The 13,051-nt window shown below is 40.1% G+C and overlaps 1 protein-coding gene across 2 annotated transcripts in view; it reads left to right on the top strand.

Annotated features, from left to right (window-relative positions):
• The window catches only part of EPC2 (enhancer of polycomb homolog 2), a 145,407-nt gene that overhangs the window by 66,673 nt on the left and 65,683 nt on the right, over nt 1-13,051 (top strand). The window contains exon 1 of one of the 2 annotated variants that reach the window (XM_058434270.1): nt 2,407-2,856. The exons of the other annotated variant lie outside the window; for it this stretch is intronic. The gene's annotated coding sequence lies outside the window, so the exon portion shown is untranslated. Of the gene's footprint in view, nt 1-2,406; nt 2,857-13,051 lie in introns of those variants that run through there. 2 annotated transcript variants of the gene reach the window in all.

Genomic DNA, 13,051 nt, shown 5'->3' with positions numbered 1-13,051 from the left:
AAAACCATAAAAACCCTAGAAGAAAACCTAGGCAATACCATTCAGGACATAGGCATGGACAAGGAATTCATGACCAAAACACCAAAAGCAATGGCAACAGAAGCCAAAATTGACAAATGGGATCTCATTAAACTAAAGAGCTTCTGCACAGCAAAAGAAACTACCATCAGATTGAACAGGCAACCTACAGAATGGGAGAAAATTTTTGCAATCTACTCATCTGACAAAGGGCTAATATCCAGAATCTACAAAGAGCTTAATCAAATTTACAAGAAAAAAATCAAACAACACCATCAAAAAGTGGGCAAAGGAAATGAACAGACAGTTTTCAAAAGAAGATATTTATGCAGCCAACAGACACATGAAAAAATGCTCATCATCACTGGTCTTCAGAGAAACTCAAATCAAAACCACAATGAAATACCATCTCACACCAGTTAGAATGGCAATCATTAAAAAGTCAGGAAACAACAGGTGCTGGAGAGGATGTGGAGAAAACACTTTTACACTGTTGGTGGGACTGTAAACTAGTTCAACCATTGTGGAAGACAGTGTGGCAATTCCTCAGGGATCTAGAACTAGAAATACCATTTGACCCAGCCATCCCATTACTGGGTATATACCCAAAGGATTATAAATCATGCTACTATAAAGACACATGCACATGTATGTTTATTGCGGCACTATTCACAATAGCAAAGACTTGGAACCAACCCAAATGTCCAACAGTGATAGACTAGATTAAGAAAATGCGGCACATATAAACCATGGAATAGTATGCAGCCATAAAAAAGGATGAGTTCATGTCCTTTGTAAGGACATGGATGAAGCTGGAAACCATCATTCTCAGCAAACCATCGCAAGGGCAAAAAACCAAACACCGCATGTTCTCACCCATAGGTGGGAATTGAACAATGAGAACACTTGGACACAGGAAGGGGAGCATCACACACCGGGGCCTGTTGTGGGATGGTGGGGGGAGGGGGGAGGAATAGCATTAGGAGATACACTTAATGTAAAAGAGAGTTCCCATATACCTCCTGTATCCATGCGTGCACATGCACGTGCACACACACACACAGTCTCCCCCACCAATATCCCCCAGTGTATTTCATTCAGTCTCTCTTTTTGTCTTAGCCTGGGTAGAGGCTTATTGATTTTATTGATCTTTTTAAATAATCAGCTTTTGGTTTTATTGTTTTTTTCTATTATTTCCTGTTTTCAGTTTGATTAATTTCTCCTCTTTTTTTTTTCTTCACTTACTTTGGGTTTCATTTGCTCTTCTAGTTTTCTAAAATGGAAGCTTAGATGATTGATTTTAGATCTTCTTTCCTAATATATGCAGTCAGTCCTATAAATTTTTCTCTAAGCACTACTTTTCTCTGTCCCACAAATTTTGGTGTTACATTTTCATTTCCATTCAGTTTAGAATATTTTAAAAATTTCTTTTGAGATTTCTTCTTTGATCCATGTATTTTAAATAACACATATGTAAAATACTTGGGATTCTAAGTATTTTTGGATTTTCCAGCTATATTTTTGTTATTCATTTCTATTTTAGTTCCATTGTGATCTTAGGACACACTTTGTATCATTTCTACTGTCAAAATTTATTATTTTTTTATGGCTCAGAATGTGATCTTTCTGCTGATTGTTTCCGTGTGAGTTTTAGAAAATGTGTGTTCTGCTCTTTTTGTATGCAGCATTTTATAAATAAATGCCAATTAGATCAGTTGACTGATGATGCTGTTCAGTTTAAGTATGTCCTTACTGATTTTTTGCTTGCTGTATCTGTCCATTTCTGATAGAAGGCTATTAAAATTTCCAGCTACAATAGTGGATTCATCTGTTTTTCCTAGCAGTTATATCAATTTTTGCCTCACATAGTTTGTTGCTCTGTCGTTAGGCACATACACATTAAGAATTGTTATATCTTCTTGGAGTATTGACTCTTATTATGTAATGTGCCTCCTCATCCCTAGTAACTTTCCTTGCTGTGAGGTCTCTTCTGTCTCAAGTGATGAAGCTACTCTGGCTTTGTTTTGATTGGTGTAAGCATGGTGTATCTTTCTCTGTTCCTTTAATCTATATGTGTCTGTATTTAAAGTGGATTTCTTGTAGATAGCTATTTGGGTCTTGTTTTTGTTCCACTCTGATAATCTCTTTCAGTTGGTGTATTTAGACCATTGATATTTAAAGTGATTATTGATTTCCTTGGATTAATATCTACCATATCTGTTAATGTTTTCTATTTGTTGCCCTTGGTCTTTGTTTCTGGTTTTATCTTCTATACTTTTTGTGCTTTTAATTAAGAATTTTATACTTCTGTTTTCTCTCCTTTCTTAGCATATCTATCATACTGTGTGTGTGTGTGTTTGCCCTAGAATTTACACTGTACATTTACAGTTAATCCAAGGCCACTTGCAAGTAGCACTATAATGCTTCACAGGTTGGACAAGTACTTTATAATAAACAATTTCTAATTCCTCCTTTCTGTCCCTCGTATCATTGCTGTCATTCATTTGACACACAGACACACACACAGTCAACGTGCCACATAATGTTTTGATCAACAATGAACCACATATACAATTATAATGGAACTGAAAAATTCTTATTGCTTAGTGATGTCATAGCCATTGGAATGTTGTAGAACAGTGCATTACTGATGCTGGTGTCAACAAATCTGCAGTGCCAGTTATGTAAAAGTATAGCACATACAGGCCACGTGTGGTGGCTCACACCTGTAATCCCAATACTTTGGGAGGCTGAGGCTGGAAGATTGCTTGGGGCCAGGAGTTGGAGACCAGCCTGGGCAGAGACTCCGTCTCTACAAAAAATGAAAACCATAGCCAGGTGTGGTAATATATTCCTATAGTCCTAGCTACCCGGTAGGCTGAGGCAGGAGGATTACTTGAGATTAGGAGTTTGTGGTTATAGTGAAGCATGATCACACCACTGCACTCCACTCTGAGCAACATTGTGAGATCCCATCTAAAAAAGGAAAAGGAAAAGTATAGCATGCTGGCCAGGTGCCATGGTGGCTCACCGGTAATCACTTTGAGGGCGTGAGGCAGGAAGGTCCCTTGAGCCCAGGAGTTTGAGACCCACCTGGGCAACATAGGGAGACCCTGTCCTAATAAATAAATAAATAAATAAATAAATAAATAACAATTGTTCACAGTACTAATACTTGATAATAAATGTTACTAGCTTGTGTATTTACTATTCTATACTTTTTAATCGTTATTTTAGAATGTATTTCCTCTACTTATTAAAAGATGTAAAACAGCCTTAGGCAGGTCCTTCAGGAGATATTTCAGAAGACATTATTATAGGAGATAATAGCTTCATGCAAGTTATTGCCCCTAAAGAGCTTCCAGTGGGACAAGATGTAGATAAGGAAGACAGTGATAATGATGATCCTGACCCAGTGTAGGCCTAGGCTAATGGGTGTGTTTATGTCTTAGTTTTTGACACAAAAAATTTATAAATAAGAAAAAGCTTATAGAATAAGAATTTAGAGAAAATATTTTGTACAGCTGTATACTGTTTTAAGCTGTGTTGTTACAAAAGAGACAAAAAGTTAAAAAAGGTAAAAGTTTATAAAGTGAAAAAGTTACAGTAAGCTGTTTATTATTAGAGAAAAAAATTTTTTTTAAGTTTAGTGTAGGCTGAGTGTAGTCTACAACAGTGCAATGTCCTAAGCCTTTGCATTCAGTCACCCCTCAACTCACCTAGACAACTTTCCATCCTATAAGCTATATTTATGATGTGCCCTATATAGTATATACCATTTTTCATCTTTTATGCCGTATTTCTACTGTACCTTATCTATGTTTAATGTTTAGATACACAGATACTTCCCATTATTTCACAGTTGCCTACACTAGCCTGCTCTACACGTTTGTAGCCTAGGAACAATAGGCTACAGCATATAGCATAGGTTGTAGCATTAGGTTTGTGTAGGTACACTCTGTGATGTTCCCACAATGAATGAAATCATCTAACATGCATTTGTCAGAATGTTTCTTTTTTATTTCTTGATTCAGGGGTACATGTGCAGGATGTCCAGGTTTCTTGCCTAGTTAGACGTGCCATGGTGATTAGCTGCACAGATCATCCCATCACCTAGGTATTAAGCCCAGCATCCATTAGCTGTTCTTCCAGATGCTCTCCCTCCTCCCACCCCTCACCCTTTGACAGGCCCCAGTGTGAGTCGTTCCCCCGACCCCCATGTGTCCATGTGTTCTCATCATTCAGCTCCCACTTCTAAGTGAGAACATGCAGTATTTGATTTTCTGTTCCTGTGTTAGTTTGCTAAGGGTGATGGCTTCCAGCTCCATTCATGTCCCTGCAGAGGACGCAATCTCATTCCTTTTTTTTTGGCCACATAATATTCTGTGGTGTGTACGTAGCACATTTGCATTAGCCAGTCTATCATCGATGGGCATTTAGGTTGATTCCATGTCTTTGGTATTGTGAATAGTGCTGCAGTGAACATGCATTCATGTATCTTTATAATAGAATGATTTATATTCCTTTGGGTATCTACCAAGTAATGGGATTGCTGAGTCAAATGATATTTCTGCCTCTAGCTCTTTGAGGAATTGCCACACTGTCTTCCACAATGGTTGAACTAATTTACACCCCCACCAACAGTGTAAAAGCGTTTCCTTTTTCTCCACAACCTTGCCAGCATCTGTCGTTTTTTGACTTTTTAATAATCGCCATTCTGACTGGTGTGAGATGGTATCTCATTGTGGTTTTGATTTGCATTTCTCTAATGATCAGTGATGTTGAGCTTCTTTTCATGTTTTTTGGCCACATGAATGTCTTTGGAGAAGTGTCTGTTCATGTCCTTTGACCACTTTTAATCGGGTTGTTTTTTTCTCGTAAATTTGTTTAAGTTCCTTGTAGATGCTGGATTATTACATCTTTGTCAGGTGGGTAAGTTGCGAAAAGTTTCTCCCATTCTATAGGTTGTCTGTTTACTCTGATGAGAGTTTCTTTTGCTGTGCATAAGCTCTTTAGTTTAGATTCCATTTGTCAAGTTTTGCTTTTGTTGCAATTGCTTTTGGCATCTTTGTCATGAAATCCTCGCCCATGCCTATATCCTGAATGGTATCGCCTAGATTTTCTTCTAGGGTTTTTTGTTTGTTTGTTTGTTTGTTTTTTGAGACAGAGTCTTGCTCTGTTGCCCAGGCTGAAGTGCAGTGGTGCGATCTCGGCTCACTGCAAGCTCCGCCTCCTGGGTTCACACCGTTTTCCTGCCTCAGCCTCCTGAGTAGCTGGGACTACAGGCACGTGCCACTGCGCCCGGCTACTTTTTTGTATTTTTAATAGAGACCAAGTTTCACCATGTTAGCCAGGATGATCTTGATCTCCTGACTTTGTGATCTGCCCGCCTTGGCCTCCCAAAGTGCTGGGATTACAGGCAAGAGCCACTGTGCCCGGCCTCTTCTAGGGTTTTTATAGTTTTGGGTTTTCCATTTAAGTCTTTAATCATCTTGAATTGATTTTTGTTTTTGGTGTAAGGAAGGGGTCCAGTTTCAGTTTTCTGCATATAGCTAGCCAGTTCTCCGAGCACCATTTATTAAATAGGGAATTCTTTCCCCATTGCTTGTTTTAGTCAGGTTTGTTGGAGGTCAGGTGGTTGTATGTATGTGATCTTATTTCTGGGTTCCCTATTCTGTTCCATTCGTCTTTGTGTCTGTTCTTGTACTAATATCATGCTGTTTTGATTACTATAGCCTTGCAGCATAGTTTGAAGTCAGGTAGTATGATGCCTCCATGTTTGTTCCTTTTGCTTAGGATTGTCTTGGCTACTTGGGCTCTTTTTTGGTTCCATATGAATTTTAAAATAGTTTCTTCTAATTCTCTGAAGAATGTCAGTGGTAGTTTAATGGGAATAGCATTGAATCTATAAATTGTTTTGGGCAGTGTGACCATTTTCATGATACTGATTCTTCCCACCCATGAACATGGAATGTTTTTCCATTTATTTGTGTCTTCTCTGATTTCTTTGAGCAGTGGTTTATAGTTCTCCTTGAAGAGGTCCCTCACTTCCCTTATTAGCTGTATTTCCAGGTATTTTATTATTTTTGTGGCAGTTGTGAATGTGAGTTCATTCATGATTTGGCTCTCTGATTGCTTGCTATTGGTGTATAGGAAGGCCAACAATTTTTGAACATTGATTTTCTATCGTGAGACTTGCTGAAGTTGCTTATAAGCTTAAGAAGCTTTTGGGCTGAAACGATGGGGTTTTCTAGAAATAGGATCATTCTATCTGCAAACAAAGATAATTTTACTTCCTCTCTTTCTATTTGAATACATTTTATTTATTTCCCTTGCCTGATTGCCCTGTCCAGAACTTCCAATTCTATGTTGAATAGGAGTGGTGAGAGATGGCATGCATCTTTGTCTTGTGGTGGTTTTCAAGGGGAATGCTTCTAGCTTTTGCCCATTCAGTATGTTATTGGTGGGTTTGTCATATATGGCTCTTATTATTTTGAGGTATGTTCCTTGAATACCTAGTTTATTGAGAGTTTCTAACATGAAGGGATGTTGAATTGTATTGAAGGCCTTTCCTCCATCTATTGAGATAATCATGTATTTTTTTGTCTTTAGTTCTGTTTATGTGATGAATCTGTTTATGTTATGTGATGAACATTTTTTAATTTGCATATGTTTAACCAGCCTTGCATCCTGGGGATGAAGTCTGCTTGATTGTGGTGGATAAGGTTTTTGATGTGCTGCTGGATTCAGTCTGCCAGTATTTTGTTGAGGAGTTTTGCATCGAGGATAAGGTTTTTGATGTGCTGCTGGATTCAGTCTGCCAGTATTTTGTTGAGGAGTTTTGCATCGAGGTTCACCAAAGATGTTGGCCTGAAGTTTTCTTTTTTGTTTTATCTCTGCCAGGTTTTGGTATCAGGATGATGCAGGCCTTATAGAATGAACTAGGGAGGAGTCCCTCCTTTTCAGTTTTTTGAACAGTTTCAGTAGGAATGGTACCAGCTGTTCTTTTTACCTCTGGTATAATTTAGCTGTGAATCTGTCTAGTCCTGGGCTTTTTTTGGTTGATAGACTATTTATTACTGCTTCAACTTTAGAACTCATTATTGGTCTATTTAGGGATTCAGTTTCTTCCTGGTTCAGTCTTTGGAGGGTGTATGTGTCCAGGAATTGATCCATTTCTTCTAGATTTTCTAGTTTATGTGCATAAAGGTGTTTATAGTATTATCTGATGGCTGTTTGTATTTCTGTGGGGTCAGTGGTGATATCCCCCTTATCATTTCTGATTATATTTATTTGACTGTTCTGTCTTATTAGCCTAGCTAGTGGTCTGTCTTAATAATTTCAAAAAAAACCAACTCCTGGATTCATTGATTTTTATTTATTTATTTTTTTTTTTGAGGAGTTTTTCTTGTCTCTGTCTACTTCGGTTCAGCTCTGATACTGACTATTTCTTGCCTACTGGTAGCTCTGGGGTCTGTTTGCCCTTGGTCCTCTAGTTCTTTTAGTTGTGTTGTTAGGTTGTTAATTTCAGATCTTTCTAGCTTCTAAATGTGGGCATTTTAATGCTATAAATTTCCCACTTAACACTGCTTTAGCTGCATCCCAGAGATTCTGGTACATTGTATCTTTGTTCTCATTAGTTTCAAAGAAATTTGATTTCTGCCTTAATTTCATTATTTACCCAAGAGTGATTCGGAAGCAGGTCGTTCAGTTTGCATGTAGTTAGTTGTGTGGTTTTGAGTGAATTTCTTAATCTTGAGTTCTAATTTGGTTGTGCTGTGGTCTGAGAGACTTTGTTATTATTTCAGTTCTTTTGCATTTGCTGAGGAGTGTTTTACTTCCAATTATGTGATCAGTTTTACTCAAGTAAGTGCCGTGCAGTGATGAGAAGAATGTATATTCTGTTGCTTTTGGGTGGAGAGTTCTGTAGGTATTTGTCAGGTCTACTCTATCCAGAGCTGAGTTCAGGTCCTGAATATCTTTTAATTGTCTTTCTCTATGATCTGTCTAATATTGTCAGTAGGGGTGTTAAAGTCTCCCACTATTATTGTGTGGGAGTCTAAGTCTCGTTGGAGGTCTCTAAGAACTTGCTTTATGAATCTGAGTGCTCCAGTATTGGGCACATACATATTTAGGTTAGTTAGCTGTTCTTGTGGAATTGAACCCTTTACCATTATGTCATGCCCTTCTTTGTCTTTTTGATCTTTGTTGGTTTAAAGTCTGTTTTATCAAAAACTAGGATTGCAACCCCTGCTTCTTTCTGTTTCCCATTTGCTTCGTAAATTGTCTTCAATCTCTTTATTTTGAGTCTTGGTGTGTCTTTGCATGTGAGATGGGTCCCTTGAAGATAGCATAGCAATGGGTCTTGATTCTTTATCCAGCTTGCCATTCTGTGTCTTTTAATTGGGGCAGTTAGCCCATTTACATTTAAGGATAGAATTGTTATGTGTGGATTTGATTCTCTCATCATGCTAGCTGGTTATTTTGCAGACTTGTTTATGGGCTTGCTTCATAGGGACTGATCTGTGTACTTCAGTGTATTTTTGTAGCAACTGGTAACTGTTTTTCCTTTCCATATTTAGTGCTTCTTTCAGGAGCTCTTGCAAGGCAGGCCTGATGGTGATGAATTCCCTCAGCATTTGCTTGTCTGAAAAGGATCTTACTTCTCCTTTGCTTATGAAGCTTAGTTTGGCCCAATATGACATTCTGGGGTGGAAATTCTTTTCTTCAAGAATGTTGAATATTGATCCCCAGTCTCTTCTGGCTTGTAGGATTTCCATTGAGAGGTCTGTTGTTAGTCTGATGGGCTTCCCCTTGTAGGTGACCTGGCCCTTCTCTCTGGCTGCTCTGAGCATTTTTTCTTTCATCTTGATCTTGGAGAATCTGATGATTATGTGTTTTGGGGATGATCTTCTCATGGAGTATCTTACTGGGGTTCTCTGTATTTCCTGAATTTGAATGTTGGCCTGTCTTGATAAGTTGGGGAAGTTCTCCTGAATGATATCCTGAAGTATGTTTTTCAACTTGGTTCCAACTCCCCATCACTTTCAGGTACCTCAATCAGTCGTAGATTCAGTCTTAATAATCCCATTATGTCTCAGAGGTTTTGTTCATTCCATTTCCTTCTTTTTTCTCTAGTCTTGTCTGCTTGTCTTAATTCGGAAAGCCAGTCTTCCAGCTCTAAGATTCTTTCCTCTGCTTGGCCTGTTCTGCTATTAATACTTGTGATTGCGTTGTGAAGTTCTCGTGTTGTGTTTTTTTAACTCCATCAGGTCATTTATCTTCCTCTCTAAACTGGCTGTTCTGGTTATCAGCTCCTGTATAGTTTTAACATGATACTTAGCTACTTTGCATTGGGTTAAAACATGCTGCTTTAGCTCAGTGAACTTCGTTATTACCCACCTTCTGAAGTCTACTTCTGTCATTTCAGCCATCTCAGTGTCAGCCCAGTTCTGAGCCCTTGCTTGAGAGATGTTGTGATCATTTGGAGGAAAAGGACACTCTGGCTTTTTGAGTTTTCAGTGTTTTTGCATTGATTCTTTCTCATCTTTGTGGGCTTATCTACCTTTGGTCTTTGAGGTTGCTGACCTTTGGGTGGGTATTTTGTGGTTTTTCTTTGTTGTCGTTTTCTGTTTGTTTTTCTTTTAATAGTCTGGTCACTCTTCTGTAGGGCTGCTGCAGTTTGCTGGAGGTCCACTCCAAACCCCAGTTGCCCTGATTCTTCCCATACCTGGAGGTATCACCAGTGAAGCCTGCAAAACAGCAAAGATGGCAGCCTGCCCCTTCCTCTGGAAGCACCATCCCAGGAGGGTGCTGACCTATTGCCACCTGAACGTGCCTGTTGGAGGTGGTTGGAGACCCCAGTTGGGAGGTTTCACCCAGTTAGGAGGAATGGCATCAGGGACCTGCTTAAAGCAACAGTTTGGCCTCTTTTTGTTAGAGCAGCTGGGCTGTGTTGGTGATCCCTTTAGCCACCATTTGATCTGGGCTCTCCAAGCCCCACTGGCTGAACTGGCTGAGGAGCCCGAACGGCCAAAGTGGCAGCCTGCCCCACGCTTCAGGCACTCCATCCATCCCAGGGAGAAATTGGAGCTCTTTCGGCCCATAGAACATGGGTGGTGACTAGAGGCTGTGGCTGGGAGGACCCGCCCCACAAGGAGGAGTGGATTGGGGGTCCTGCTTACAGAATCAGTCTGGCCATGCTTTGACAAAACAGCTGTGTCATGGTAGGGAACGGCCTTTGCCCGGATAGCAGCCCTCCCCTTTCCTGGACACTGTCCCAGGGAGAGATAAGAAAGGTAAGAGCTCTGTCAGGCCATGGCTGGAGGGCCTGGCTGGGAGGTCCTACCCAGTGAGGAGGAATGGATTGGAGCTCCACTTAAAGAAGCAGTCTGGTCACTATCTGGCAAAGCAGCCGAGTTGTGCCACTGGGGGGACCCTTTCTCGTCCGGACCATTTGGACTCTCCAAGGTCTGCAAGCTGGAACACAACCGTGTTGACCAAACAGCAGAGATGGTGCTGGCCTCTCCCCACAGCCTATTGCTGGTGGCTGCTTGGAATCCCAAGCCAGTGGGTCTTATCTTGTGAGGTGTCATGGAAGTGGGCCCGCAGAACAAGGCGGCTCAGCTTTCTGGATTCCACCCCGTCTCGGGGGGTATATGTGGACCTCCCGCCTTGTCTAAGTTTCAGACACGTTTGTTGGAGATCCCAGGACTGGAGTATGTAAAGCTCCTGGGTCTCTGTGCATGCCTGAGCAGCTCCTCTGCTGAGACTCCACGCAGCTCCATGTGTTGGCCCCAAGGCCCTGGTGGCGTGGACTCATAAGGGGATCTCCTGATCCCCGGGTTGCAGAGATCCATGGGAGAAGCGTGGTTTACCTGGGTCGCATAATCACTCATCACTTCCCTTGGCTGGAGGGGATGGGGGTTTCCTTGGCTCCTGTTGCTCCCAGGTGGGCTGTCGCCCCACCCTGCTTTTCCTCATTCCCCGTGGGTCGAGCCGTTTCCCTGATTGGTCTCAATGCGATTACCTGGATTATTTCAGTTGAAGGTGCAGTATTCACTCTCCCCTTTCGTTCCTCTCCATGAGCACCACGGACTGCAGCTGCTTCTAATCGGCTATCTTGGCCCTGTCCCCAGAATTGCTTCATTAAGCAATGCATGGCTATATCTGTCTGTATGCTATGTGTAAGTAAACTGCTTATGTGTATAAGCGTACATAATTGAATATATTGTTCCTATTATTGTTTTGAACAAACTGTTGTCTGTTAGATAATTAACAGTAAGAAAATAAAAGTTTTTATTTTACCCTTTCTCCCCAGTACTCCTCCTATGTTTATGTAGATCTGAGTTTCTAACCTATATCATTTTCCTCGTCTCTAAAGTACTACTTTTAAGATTTCTTATAAGGCAGGTCTGCTGGCAACAAAGTCCTCAATTTTTATTTGTCTGAGAAAGTTTTTATTTCTCCTTCACTTTTGAAGGGTAATTTCACAGAGTGCAGAATTTTAGGTCTGTAGGTTGGTTTTTTTTTTTTAACTCAATACATGAAATATTTCACTCCATGCTATTCTTACTTCCATGATTTCTGAGGAGTATCTGATGTTATCTTATCTTTGCTCCTTTGTAGCTAAGGTGTTTTTTCCCCTTTGGCTTCTTTCAAGGTTTTTTCTTTACCTTTGATTTTCTGATGTTTGAATATCATATGCCTAAGTATAGGGTGGTTTTGTTTGTTTTTGTTTTGGCTTTTACCCTGCTTCCTGGTGTTTGAGCTTCCTGAATCTGTGGTTTGGTGCCTGACATTAATTTGGAGAAATTCTCAGTCATTGTTGCTTCACATGTTGCTTGTGTTCCTTTCCTGGAATTTGCATTATGCATATTTATACCTTTAGTAGTATTCTGTTTTATTCTTTTTTTTTTTTTTTTTGCTTTGCTTTTCAGTCTTGGAAGTTCCTATTGTCATATCATATTACCAGGCTCCAAGATTGTTCTGTCAGCTGTGTCCAGTCTACTAGTGAGCCCTTCAAATGCATCTCTGTTATATTAAATAGTAATTTGTATCTTTGTTTCTTTTTCTGTTTTTTTGTTTTCTTTTTTTTTTCCAGAATTCTCATCTCTCTTCTTATATTATTCATCTGTTTTTGCATATTGTCTGTTTTTTCCATTAAATCCTTATAGTTTTCTGAAATTCCTGGTTGGAAGAGTACAGCATTCTTGTCATATCTGACTCTGATTCTGATGTTTGCTTAGCTGCTTAGTATGTCTTAGAATTTTTCTTGAAAGGTGGACATGATGTAACTGGGTAAAGGGAACTGCAGAATTACAGGACTTTAATTATGCGGTTTTATGGTGTGTTTTGTGGGGTGAGATTTGATAGTTTCATGATGAGGTCTGTCTTTTGGTGAGCCTGTGTCTCTGAACTGTGAACTTCACCAGTGCTTCTCAGTTTTTCCCCCCTTAGGGTGGGCCAGGCTGACTTGAGGGGGCTGGAGGTGGGTATTTCTCTTCTGCAAAGACTAGAGGCAGCTGGACTCATCTTTTTCCTTCCCCTAGGTCTGATAGGCTTTGATAAAACCCAACAGAAGACATACACACAGCTAACAAGCATATGAAAAAATGCATCACTAGTCATTAGAGAAATGGAAATCAAAATCACAATGAGGTAGCATCTCACAGCAGTCAGAAAGGCTGTTATTAAAAAGTCAGAAAATAACAGATGCTGGTGAGGTTGCAGAGAAAAGGGAATGCTCTTGCACTGCGGGTAGGAATGTAAATTAGTTCAGCCATTGTGGAAGCAGTGTAGCGATTTCTCAAAGAACTCAAAGCAGAATTACCATTCAACCCAGCAATCCCATTATTGGGTATATACCCAAAGAATTATAATCATTCTACCATAAAGACACATCCACATGTATGTCATTGCAGCACTATTCACAGCAGCAAAGACGTGGAGTCAGCCTGAATGCTTATCAACAGTAGACTGGATAAAGAAAATGTGGTACATATACATGATACGTATACACATATACATAGCC

Source organism: Hylobates moloch, unplaced genomic scaffold (genome assembly GCF_009828535.3).
Source record: "Hylobates moloch isolate HMO894 unplaced genomic scaffold, HMol_V3 SCAFFOLD_24, whole genome shotgun sequence".
NCBI classification, from domain to species: domain Eukaryota; kingdom Metazoa; phylum Chordata; class Mammalia; order Primates; family Hylobatidae; genus Hylobates; species Hylobates moloch.
The sequence above is the reverse complement of the archived record's forward strand: the minus strand, read 5'-3'. Positions and strand labels throughout refer to the sequence as shown.